The 12,789-nt window shown below is 44.6% G+C and overlaps 1 protein-coding gene across 1 annotated transcript in view; it reads left to right on the top strand.

The window, feature by feature from the left end:
• gse1b (Gse1 coiled-coil protein b) overlaps positions 1-12,789 on the top strand; it is a 119,540-nt gene that overhangs the window by 67,160 nt on the left and 39,591 nt on the right. The gene's annotated exons all lie outside the window — the stretch shown is intronic.

The raw sequence follows: 12,789 nt of genomic DNA, 5'->3' as shown, positions 1-12,789 counted from the left end.
TCGACGACCCCGGAGCTGCTCTTCGTCGCCTTTGTATGTGCGTGAGTGCGTGAGGCGCAACGTGTGCATTGGGTTGGCACCCGGCCTGGACAGCGCTGGATTGCTGCCTCGCGCGGTCGTATGATTCACAACACGCCTCGGGCAGGTCAGACTATAATCCAACGCGCTCGCTTGTTCTCTCTCTCTCGCCTCCTCCCGTTGCTTGTGTGTGAGTGGACGGCGCAAACCACCTCTGTCCAATCAGCGGAGTTAATTGAGACAAACGAGCCAATGAGGGAATGTCACAGAGTCAAGTGGAAAACATTGCCAGCAGCTCTTTGTGTGCTACACTACACAGGGTTTATGCAAGGATTCAGCAAATTAAATATTAAGATACTGTTCTTGTGTTGCTGTGTGTGCGCGTGCATGCAAGTGCCTGTAGACTCTTGGTGAGTCGTGGCTGTAAAGCACGATTCTCCTGGTGCGTCTCGTCTGCACGTTTGCGTGGAGCACACACACATTTTTTAATCAAATAAGTAGCGCTTTTAATGAGGCCCTCCCTCCCTCCCACTTTGCGCTTTCTGTGCTCGGCCTCTGTGCCTGCAATTCGTGCACTTGTCTCCTAACAACGGGGCCTCGGCGAGAGGCGGCAAATCTTGCACGTTTTGATACGGCGACGGATGAAGGGTTAGGAGATGCAGGTAAGAAAGCTGAGTGACTATAAAAAGCCTCATCAGAGCCGAGATGTGCGGCGTTGATGTGTTCCCTCGGCTCGAGAGTGGCGATGCTTGTGTTGTCAATGCTTGAAAGCAGGTGCGCCACGAGGCATTCGGGGAGGGTTGTTATTTGACGGCACATCAGTTTGTCAGCTCTGGCCAACTCCCCACCCCCCCTACTTGGATGTGTGTGTGCACACGTGTGTGTCAGCCACAATAACGGCTCACAAACATTTAAAAGGGAAATCCATTCTGAATCAGGTGTGACAGCAATGGAGCGAGCAGGCGGGGAGGGGAGAGTGCAGGCTTGATTCGTGAATATTAAAACTGTGACTCAAAGCACAACATGCAAGTGCCAAGAGGCTCCTGAAGATGTCATTAAGAGAAACTCGGTGGAATATTTTCACACTTCAGAACTCATCAATTTTAATGAGTTTATTGACATAGATGTCTGTCAGTTTCAATGTGTCAGCGAGTACGAGGCAGAATGCAATACCTGTAGCTTCCAAAAATGACTTATAATCATGAGAGGGGAACTTGTGTGTGTCTATGTGTGTGTGATCAGCGTGAGGAAGCATGTCTGATATGCTTTAAATAAGTGTGACGTGAGGCTGCTTGAAGAAAATAATTACAAAGAGGTATGTGAAGCCGTAATGTCACTACGGGCCGATAATGGCGAGAAGAGCAGGTGGTTGGCTTCCTGTCGGTGATGAAACGTTTTGTGTCACATTCACCCTGATGTGACCTTTTCTTTTAAATAGAAGGAGAGGCCTCCGGAATTCCTGAAGCTAATTAATTTACTGAGTACACACCTAGGTTTGTTTTGGAAGTGAAGCAGGCTCAAGTGCCATTGTGAAGCTCCAGAATTAGTAAGTAAATCTGAAAATATAATGGTGATCTTAATAAGATGGTCGTTTTAGTCCACCACTGAAATATTTTTGTATCATATATTTCTACACATATGGTATAACATGGAATCTCCCGGTATCTTTTCTTTGCTATCCTCCTCCACATGGTATACACACATTGCTACGATACTGATGATGGCGTGCGGTGTTTTGACCTCAAAGTGAGGCCACGCTTTTGGATGAGGTTGCAAGGAAATAGGAAAGTCGATGTGGATTGCATGAGGTGCCCAGTGCATTGTGTACAGGATGAATATGAATATAAAGTATTTGTTTTTTTCGTGATAAAGCTTAATTTTATATTCCACAGAGCATGTTGGTATCATTTGCCATGTTGGAAACAGGAGCGTGCGTGTATGCATGTGCCAACTTGTGCACGGTGCTCAGCTGGTCGGGCAAAAGTAGTGTAATTGCAGCGCGATTGCTGCCGTGCCTGATGGGTAATGGCACATTTGCAAATTAATTCTCAGTGCGGGGCTGTGATTAGCATACGGATAGAAACCTCTCACACATACACAAATTCTTCACCTTCCTTGTGTGAGGTCAGATTTGGTGAAACACTAAAGCAGATGTGAGTCTTGACCAACGAAGGTATTATTTCTTATCACATTTTTGGTTTTATTAACTACAAAATAGCACAATATGATGGAGACTCAAATGATTTTTAGTGTGGTTGTTGGTTGCAGTGCTATATTTTGGACATTATTATTATTAGAACATTATCCCATCAAGTAAAATAGGGGAGTATGCAGACATTATGATTTCTGAGGAATGTTTGACTCTGTGTTTTGTTAATCTGACACGCGTCTCTCTGTTTTTGGCTGACTCTCTTCTCGGTTTGCCCTTTTTTTTTTTTCTACTCTTCTCTATCCTCTCCCTGTTGTTTTCTGATTATAGTGTTTTCAGATACACAGTCTCTGCTTTGGTCCTCCGGCAGCTTTTATAGTCTACGAGAGGGAGAGGGAGACTTAATGTCTGTGTGCATAGAAATCCTTGTGTATTTCTTTACCTGCATGTTAATAACAAGGAATTTTTTTTAAGAACAAGAAAAAAATAAATAAGCATCATTAGCAAAGGTAATGAAGTTAAAAAGCAACAGAAGGCAAAAAAGTCACCAATCCAAAATGTCTAATTATGTTTTAAAGTGCATAACCATGTACCATAATGAGAAACCTGCCCTCATTTTACCCCTTGAGCAGAGCCATGCTCCATTCTACAAAGCAGCACAAACAACTCAAACCATCTTCACAAGGGAAATTCCTGGAATGGTCTAAGACTGCAAAAGCCCAGGAGACAGTCAAGTGATCCAACCGCAGTCATAAAATTTGGCTTTTAATGGCATGACATTTACATGTAGTGAGCTAGGCAGGCAGATGGCAAATATGAACGCTGACGGTTGTTGGATTCTCATTTTGTGGCCGTTACGGTGTTCTTATTTAGTGAATGTAGAGTTATTATTTGTTTTTTCTTTGCTGAAGTCATAAGGCTAGGATCTCAGGAAAACACATCAGAGTTTTTTTTCAACAAGTTTATTTTAGCCATATCCAGATATTATATGAATTTTAGGCCAATATTGAGCCCTGGTGTCACACTAGTTTTATATATGTGCTGTTTGTGTCCGGCTTGAAAGCCCCAAGGACACATTGGATTCATAGTTGAGAGTTTTTGAGTGCATATGATTTTTTAGCTGGGTTGACTGAGCCGACACATCTCCTGACTACGGACATGTACTTGTCTTAATTAAACAGCTATTGATTTCCTGTCTTTGTATTAATAAAAGGGCTGTGTTCCCAGAAGGTACACCACCCACCTCCCTTTGCTTAATCTATACATGGCTTCCGTCAAGCAGCACCCCCCCGGAAAAAAACAAAACACACCACCCACTACCACCATGAGAGACTTCTTGTCTTTTGCCTTCCGTGTGCGCGCTAATTCTCGCTCCGATTGAAACACGATTGTGGCATGCTTTCGTGCCATTCGGATCTTCCTTAAGGCATAGGACCCCCTTAGTCCACCTCCCCTCCTCCACCCCCTTCCTTGTCTTTCTCCCCCACGGAGCGTTTCATCGAGTGGGCTTGAGAGCAAATCAACCCCCAGGGCAAATTGTCCTTGGAGACCGTCTCCTTGCACTGCCCTCCATTTTTCCCCTCTCCTCCCCATTTTTTTTTTTTTTTTATGCCCTTTCTGCTGATTTGGAGTTTGGCATAGCAGATAGCAACCAACTCCTCACTTTTGTGTCACACCATTCCAGTCAGGACAGCACATAATAGCAGCATATTTCAAAGAAAGTGCGTGAGTTGCTTATGTTAAAAAGAGAGAAGAAAAAGAGGGTAAAAGGAGTCGGGACGATGAACAGTCTGTGCAACACGAGCCAAGTCTCCTGGACTGACACATAAGTGCACCCACACACTCTTGGACCACGAAAGATGGAGGCGGAGATCTTCTCTTTGCCATTTTCAAACATATCTGCTTCATTGTGCGCTTGGTGTTGGATGCCGCTTTCCTGCACTGTCTGTTACAGTGCGAACAGATGCTCCCTTGATAGTCGGCGCCCCCTCGCTGTCACCGGGGCTGTCCAATCAGTCGTCACCCAGACTCCGAGCTGAACTGTGAGCACTCACACACACACGTTGTTCGGGTGGTGCATCAGCAATGGCCAGCGGTTCTCTCTCATCTGTACCCGCACCTCATATATCTCATCTCGGTTTAACCATTCCACCCCCCCAACCTCCTTTTTTTTTTTTTTTCTTACACACACACGCAGTCACTCACACACTCCCCACGCTATCTAGCTGTGTTGTAGCCTGGAGGGAGTTCACTCTGCCCTCCGCTCCTCCACCTCCTTCTCTCCGAATCAGCAGGGAAAGAGAGGGAGGGTGAAAAGAGAGAGAGAGAGAGAGGGAGAGGGAGAGGAAGCAGAGCATTCTCTTCTCTGATCATCTTTCTTGGATAGCAGGATAAAAGACAGTCCCGTTGGAATCTGCCGTCGCTCCCGTCTGCAGGATTTACCCAATCTGTATTTTATACTCCCTCCTGCCTCTTTTCCGGCTCAATTTGGCACAGGACCGCTAGCTTTAAAAAAAAAAAAAAAAAAATCTCCGGTTGTCCCGTCTGTGCGTATGTGTAAGTGTATGCATGCATGTGTGTAAGATAGAGGACTGTGCAAAGCGCATTTTCTGCTGCTACTCTGGGCGCAAACAGACAGCAAGTGTGTGACCCTTCGCCCCCGGGGGAGTGAGAGCGAGAGAGGTCGAGAGCAGGAGTTGCCCTTTGCTCCGCTTTGTGTGCATCCGTCTGTGTGATTGTGTGTGTCTGTCTGCGTGTCTGTCTGTCTTGGCTGGCTGGGCGGTCCCAGCCTCATGCTTGGTTAGCGAGGACCAGAAAGCGGGGATGACAGGCTGAGTACCACCCCGGTGCGCCCCACACACAGAGCCTTGTTTCTGGGTGACTGCCGTGGGCACGGCCCCCCCTCCACTCCCCTCTTCAACTCAAGTCATCCAGGGACGGGACAACCGCCTTACAAAGCGACCATGTTTGGACTAAAAGCGCCACTTTACTACTTGCCAGGTAAGGTTGTGATGCAAACATTCTCTCGCATTGTTGGATGGCAACGTGCTCGTGCAAAGAGAGGTTGGCAGCGGACTCCATCTGAGGAGACACTTGTCTTTTGTGATGCTGCTCCCGAGGTTGCAACCTGAGATGCGAGCGGGGTAATGCCGTGTGACAGCAGCTCTCACCGCGCCTTGTTAAGCGCTCAGACCTTTTAAGAGCACGCCAGTCAGCAGGTAAATCGGACACTTAAGTGGCGGCGGCGGCTCTATTTGACAAATGGAAAAGCTTTGTTGGTATCTGTTTGCAAAGACGTGCTTGTGGCTCCAAGCGTGTAAGCGCGCACGCGTGTGACTTTGCGTGTGGCGGCGGCCGGCCGGGGTAGTGCGGAGATGAACGAGGACTCGGGTGGCGTGAGGTTACCGCCGGTCGGCGCTTAAGTGCGTCTCACGGCTCACTGAGCACTGATTGTGGAGAGGATAACCGAGAGAGACAAGAGGGGTGGGGGCGTGATTGGGGGGGAGTGAACTTTAAGGCCATGTTTGCTTCTTTCAAAGATTCGTTTTCATCACACCGGGCTTGCACTTTCACCCGTAATGCAATATGGGTCCGAATTGTTCTTAGACAATGTTTGTCTCAGCGTGCATGTCATGTGATGCGTCCTCCAAAAATGCTTTGGTTAAAGAGTGTTTTGATAAGCTAAGGCTGCTCTCTATTGAAGTGGCCATGCTTGACTGGCTCTCAGGAAAGATAAATTATGAATGCAATTCAGTCAGCAGGTAGACTTTGCAATTAGATCAGAACTGCTCGACTTTGGTCCCGCTAAAACCTGTGGTCACTTCATCTGAAGCTCAGATTAATTGGCATGTGACGATGGAAATATTGTAACGCCACGTTGGTATTAAGATGATTGTCACTAAAATTATGAATCAAATAAAATGATGTATTTGTGTTATTATTTCGGATTTACAGGATCTAAACTTTACATTTCTTTGTTTTCTTGCTTGCAAAGAAAAAACAAATGACAACCAGAGGGGAGGCTGAAGTTAAATAAGTGTCATTTGGATCAGCATCAATAGTTTTTGGTTTGGGTTAGGGTTAGGGTTAGGGTTTATTTTTTCATTGGAAGAATCAAGACTGTCGTACATACAGCAGAAATGTAGTAGCCACTGTGGTGCTAACTACAACACACTAAGCAATCACGTTCTTAATTTGCAAATTCCCGACAATTTTTTTTTTGTAAATAACCTCCAACAAATATTCGAAATAACCTCCGAGGATTTGAAGATGTGAATCAAGCATAAGTGGTTTCTTCCTTGACCCCTGCTCCCCAGCTGTAGAATTTAATAAAAAAACAAACCAATGGTGACCTCCTTGACCGAGGCAACAATTCACATTCTATAATGTTTGCATCAATGTTTGTGTAGCTTTTTGACTATATCGATAGACATGCACACTAGTCCCCCAATCCTTTCAGGCTTCTCCTGAATCTCGCTTGCATGCCGTGTTGAGAAGGAGGGTTTTGTGATGGAGATGGGCTGCTAAAAGGCAGCCGAGCTCCTGTGGTGTGAGAAATGAAGACAGAAAGGCTCAGATAGAGTGTATTTGTATCAAGGGATGGTGTTAGAGGAGGGAGGAGGCGCTCTTCTACATGTGTCACGCTCTTTAGGAGTTTGTGCTCTCTTTCAACCCGAGGTGACGGATGGGTCGGGTTGACAAGAAACAGAGAAGGACGGGAATCAAATGGCAATTAATAGAGGAAAAGCATAAAGGATGATGGAGATGCCTTTGCTCCAATCTTGGCAGTATGCATTTTTGTGTGTGCCCCCAGAGATGTCAAATCCTTGCCTCTAGCAGAAGAGCCACTCAGAAGTGACTTGGGCACAAGAAAAAAGGTCTCGTCTCTAAGAGCGGCCACTGGGCAACACTGGAAAAGTGTGCACCTTCCACCTCTCTTATTTTCTGTGTGTGTGTGTGTGTGTGTGTGTGTGTGTGTGTGTGTGTGTGTGTGTGTGTGTGTGTGTGTGTGTGTGTGTGTGTGTGTGTGTGTGTGTGTGCGTGCACTCCAAACTGCAGGTTGCTTCTTCCCCCTCCCCCTTCGCTCATTCAGCCACTGAATGAGCCCCAGCCTGCCTTGCCGTCTTAACTGCCGTTGCCTTGGAGACCATGTCAGACACATGCTAGTTCCCCGTGATTATTTGACAGGAACAGCAAAAAAAAAAGTGGGGTTAAATAAAGACTAATGGGCCCGGGGTTGAGAGTGCCGGGTTGAAGAGGTAGCGGAAAAGGGAGAGAAATTAAGAGCGTATAACAGAAAGCGACGTCAAGATGACGGCTGCGAGAGGAAGCACTTGAACTTTCTATCCCAGCTAAGGTGCAAGGAGCAGCCTCTTCAAAATGGAGGATGGCTCATGGTCACTCTCTCTCTGTGTGCTTCCTCTTCACTCTTCTACTCTTCTTTCAGCTCCTCACTGTGGTGCTATTATTGCCTGGCTCCTCTTCCTCCCTTTATTCATCTTCCTCCCTTTATTCATCTTCCCTCTGAAGGTGTGATTTCATTAAAAAAAATACAAGAAAAATCGAATGTGGCCTTTGTTTTGTATGTGAGGCTAATAATGCTGGAAAATCTTGTTTATGATGTTGGTTGTTTGGTGTGGTGCATTGCATAAAACAAAAAGATGTTTTTAATATTGACTCGCTTTGAAGAGTAACAAAATATCCGAAACAGATCTCAGTGATTATAATCCAGTTACAGACAACCACAATAATAGTTGTCCTGCAAAGTCAAGCCGCTCTAGACACACCACAACATTCTGTTGAATTGATAAATTAGTGACTTACTCTGCAGTGTTTGCCTGCAGCAATACAGGCAGGCGGGAAAAAAAAGTCCCATTTCACCATTTATCAACGTCCATTTTGAATCAGATCATCAAGTACTGCTAGGTGCTCTAGATTTCTAAAATATCTGTGGTATGTTTGATATTGGTTGATTGTTGCCATGGTACTAACATACCAACATGTCAGAAATGCAGAATGCTTTGACTGGAACATTTTAGCTCTGATCTTAGCACATCTAAGCAGATTGACATTTTTATAACATTAGACTCACTCAGTCAAAAACAAACCTGAGTCGGTCTACGAGGCTTTCCATCTCAAGCCTAGCTTGACTTGTAGACCTCTACAGTACCTATAAACAATTTTTCAGTGTGTAGATCTCTCAAAAAATACATGAATCCAAGGGCTTGACACTTTTAAGAGCCCCTAAGCGACAGTGGCCCTAGAAAATGATACATTCAGTTTGTGGCACGAGAGTGGATTCCTCCGGGGCCTAAAATCCCTGGTGGCAACCCTAATTATATAAATTCAGTTTAATGTTCTGGTGAGCTGATAATTTCTGGAATGTGTTTATCAATAGTTTCACTTGACATCTATTGTATAGTTAACATACAATATTTGACTGTATTTGATTGAACATCATTATTTAAATGTCAAAACAATAATATCAGACAATTAACTGATTCTGCTCCACTCTCCTGAAAAAATAAATGAAAGTATGAAAAAAAAATGCAGCATGATATTGAAGGGAGATTAAGTCTGCTAATTGTCGTGGTATTTTTTTTTCTGAAAGCGACGCACCCACATTCGCACACAACGAGCTGATCCAGATGTTGCACGGAGGTTGAGCTCCGCATTAGTGCAGACTAATTGTGATTATTGAGAGCTTATTTGGAGGGGTTGAAAGATAATGCATGTCAAGGATTTTGAAATTGGCAGCCATGTCGCGCCTGTCAATTCGTTGACAGGAACAGCCGAGTCCATACTGCGTTAGGAAAGATTATCTCTGCAGTGTTGTAATGATTATGAAGCACTATCTCCTTCCTCCTACTTATGGGCTGAAGCTGGATCAATCCTGAAAATCTCTCCGGGTGTGTATGTCGCCACGTATATTCGTGTCATGCACTCGCCACCTTTGTCTCGCCGTCTTTCTCCTCCCCTCTCAATGCTTTTATCCCGTTGTTGACGCTATCATTGCATCCATTTATTTATTTTACTCCCCTTCCCGTCTGCAACCCCGCTGTCCGTGCCGCCATTCCTTCCACTCCATGCGCCCTGACAGCTCTGTCATTAGATGGCAGTAGTGGCAGTAAAGCAGTCACAATGATGGACTACTGGCTCCCTTCACCTACTCTCTCGCTCTCCCTCTATAAAAGCTCTGACCCGAGTTGCGTGTGGCATCTGTTCCACGCCGGTCCGCAGGTGGCACCTCTCCGGTCACGGCCGTAAAGGTTGTAGGTGGCGCGTCTCACCGGCTGCCCCCGTTAGCCACCTCGTAAACCCAAAGCTGTTAAACCCTGACCTGCACACCTGCGGCCTGCGCGCTCGCCTGGATGCGAGCCACCGGCCATGTCGAGGGAGACCCGGTGACACGCACGCACACGCGCATCCTCTCGTTCTCTCCCACGCACACATATGCTCGAATCAAGCATCTCACTTGACAATCTGTAGGATTAATAAAATATTTTTGGGTTGTTGACAAAACCCACAAGACATAGTCAATATATACGACAAAAATGTTTATTTCATTTGCCACGACCAAATGTACAATAGCAATAATTAAAGGAAATTCAAATTGAGCATGTTATATAGCATGAAAAAGTGCAGTATTGTTAGATTTAAATGCAAGTTTTATCTACAGAATTTTTTTTTCAGCTTTACTGTTAGAAAGATATTTTATTGTGTATTAATTGAGGCATTTTGATATTAGTGACTAATGGGAATTTGCTACATGTGTACTCACAAATGGCATGGCTGTTTTAACAGTTAACTACTGCTACAATTCAGATCAGCCAATGTTTGAGTGTTATTTTACATGTGTCCAAGCTTGCAATAATTGTAGCGTGACATTTCGGACATCCACTTTTGCTCTTTTCCATTAAATGGCTGTAAACTTACGTAAACCTCATTTGAAATGCAAGGGTGCAGACTCGAGTGTGTGTGTGTGTGTGTGTTTGTGTCCGTTTATGCCCGTTGTCACCTCTCGCCTGATTTATTGTTCCAACAGAAGAAAGATGCTTGGCTGTAATTGCCTTCATCTTTTATTGTCTCCACTAATAAAATTAGACGAAGGAGAATTCTAATTAAACCCCGTCTGCATCTGATGGCTCCAAGTTCTCTTACACTTACATTCATGTTCTGTTCTGTATCATGCTGCATTTATATGCATAAAGATGAGTTGTGGTTTAACATTTGGATGGGTAGAGGTTTTTAAGCATACCTGTACAATAATGGTAGTGTTAAGCAAATCAAAGTAACAGCCACACTTACTTACTGTACAGGTTGTATTGGCGTAATGCTGGTCATTTGACCAACTAAGGTCAACCAACTAAGATGGAACACAGTCGGTTGCTTTCACCGTCTTTCAGCAAAATTAGTACATCGGGGTCATAACAACAGATATATTTATTTGCCTGTGCTTTTCAAGTTCCCCAAAGAAAGATTGTCCACGCGCAGCTTCAAGCGACCAGATAATGAAATGTGTGTTGACGTCAGCGCAGGCATCTGAATAATAATCAAAGAAAGACAACGGGTGTGGGCAATGTGTTTTTGGTTTTGAACTGTGTGACTTCTGTGTGATAGCTTTCATGCTAGCAGTGTTCTACCACTAATGCTATGTTGGAAGGAAGCAAATTTACTGTGGACTTCAGCACCCATTCCGCATCCACTCATAAGGAAAAAGCTGACTTTAATAGTTGGGAAAGGGGTTATCATTTTGAAAGGATTCTGCAAAAACTGCAGCACCTGAGCGCTCTGGTGCTTTACTGCAAAGTGAGTATTTATTGATATATTAAAAAAAAAAAAAGAAGGAAGGGCGAGTATCACATCCTCGGTGCACACAACAGTCTGTTAATGATGGTCTTTTCTGTAACAATTCTAATAAATTTACAACCTCAATTATATGCACACTTAAAAAACACCACTTTTCAACGTCAGTGGGGTTTTTTTCCCCCCCATTTTATGACCAGATAAATGGACAGAGAAATGAGCACACAAAAAAGATAGATGAGGTTAGTCGTGGAAGCTCAGTAATCCTCCCTCATTTCTTGGGGTAATTAAGAGGCAAAGATTTATGAGGAAGAGGAGGGCAAAAAGAGATGTACCACCCAATGAGAGGGTATTAGGGATTTGGAGACGGCATGCTACCCCACCCCCTTCTTCTCTTTTTTTTTCATTCGGCAATTCTGGAGAAGAGCGTTGAATATTTGTGTGTTTGTTGTGTGTGGTGGGTGGGGAAGGCCTTTTAAGCCGACAGCCTTCCAATCATTAGTCATTGGGATTTTGGAGTTTAGCCATCCTAGATTAAAACAAGAAATGTTTTGCATCTTTACTTAACTTTTCTTATCATACGTGCGGTTTGTCATGCGTTAATGCCGCATGTGGAGCGGCGTGGCTCTCCGTCTCCCACCCTATTATTCATCTCTCGGGTTCACAGAAGCAAAGAGAGTGCCGCAAATGAGGTTGTAAATACCTGTGCCGCCACGGTGCTTCTGTCAGCCGACTGTGTGGGTGTTGAAGAGGTTAAGAATGAAAGGCAGACGACTTCTCGGTGTCAGCAGGAAGTGCAAACGGTCAGTGGGGCAGCGGATTCCTGGATGGCGTGTTATATTTAACGCACAGTACAAGCGAGCCGGGTCAGAGGCTGCATTCTGACTGTTGAATTAATCATATCCGTCTTTTTTTTTTCACGTCAAGGCTTTTGCTTTGTGTGTGCGTATACGCATGTGTGCGTGTTTGTTTGTAATCCCTCTGTGGGGCCGCTCGGCGCCTTGCTGCACGCAAGATATGGAAATTAATCATTGGAGACAGATTAATGGAATGGCGAGAGCCCATCACATCCTCTTAAAGAATAGGAAGAGAGCCAAAGAAACATCTCCATGTTTCTCACTCTCCCTTTTTAACACCTTACATAAATCTTCCGTCTGACCGCACCTCTTCTGGATTGCCATGTGATCAGTGATGGCCTCAAAACACAGTGTTAAAAAAAGGCCTTGTACAGTTTAGATGTGTGAGGCGAGGAGCTGTGATGGATGATAGATGATGGCTCGCTGGGGCCTGAATAGATGGCTCCGAGTCGGTCAGATGACTTCCTCAGGAGGAGGAGGAGTAATGAGAAGACAGCACAGGATTACAGATCCATCATTCTCTGTGTAGAAGCCCTACCGTGACACTAAACAAATAGCATCGGAGTCATAGTGCTATATAAATCTCATCTCAAAGTGTTTGTCTTTGTGTACGTTGACGGGGACTTTTTTTTTTTTGCTGCAGAAAAAGCCAATAGGGCAGAGGTTTTGATGCTAACCCTCCTCTCGTGCTCATAACTCTGAATGTGACAAGCGCGATGTGCTTTCATTTATGTGTTTATCTTGCCAAGGTGTGTTTGCCTGTTTGTCTGCAACACAAATCAGAATTAGACACAACACAGTTTTTTTTCAGGGATATTCACATGTCAAAATATCAAATGTAAGTCAATGGTCAAGGTCACAGAATTGTCTAATACGTACACAATAGATTGACCTTGACCGAAAAGAGCTTGGCTAAGGGTCAAAGTTCAGTAATACAGCGGTCTAAATTCAATTTGCAAA

Source organism: Syngnathus leptorhynchus, chromosome 3, assembly GCF_054491065.1.
Source record: "Syngnathus leptorhynchus isolate UIUO chromosome 3, UIUO_Slep, whole genome shotgun sequence".
NCBI classification, from domain to species: domain Eukaryota; kingdom Metazoa; phylum Chordata; class Actinopteri; order Syngnathiformes; family Syngnathidae; genus Syngnathus; species Syngnathus leptorhynchus.
The sequence above is the reverse complement of the archived record's forward strand: the minus strand, read 5'-3'. Positions and strand labels throughout refer to the sequence as shown.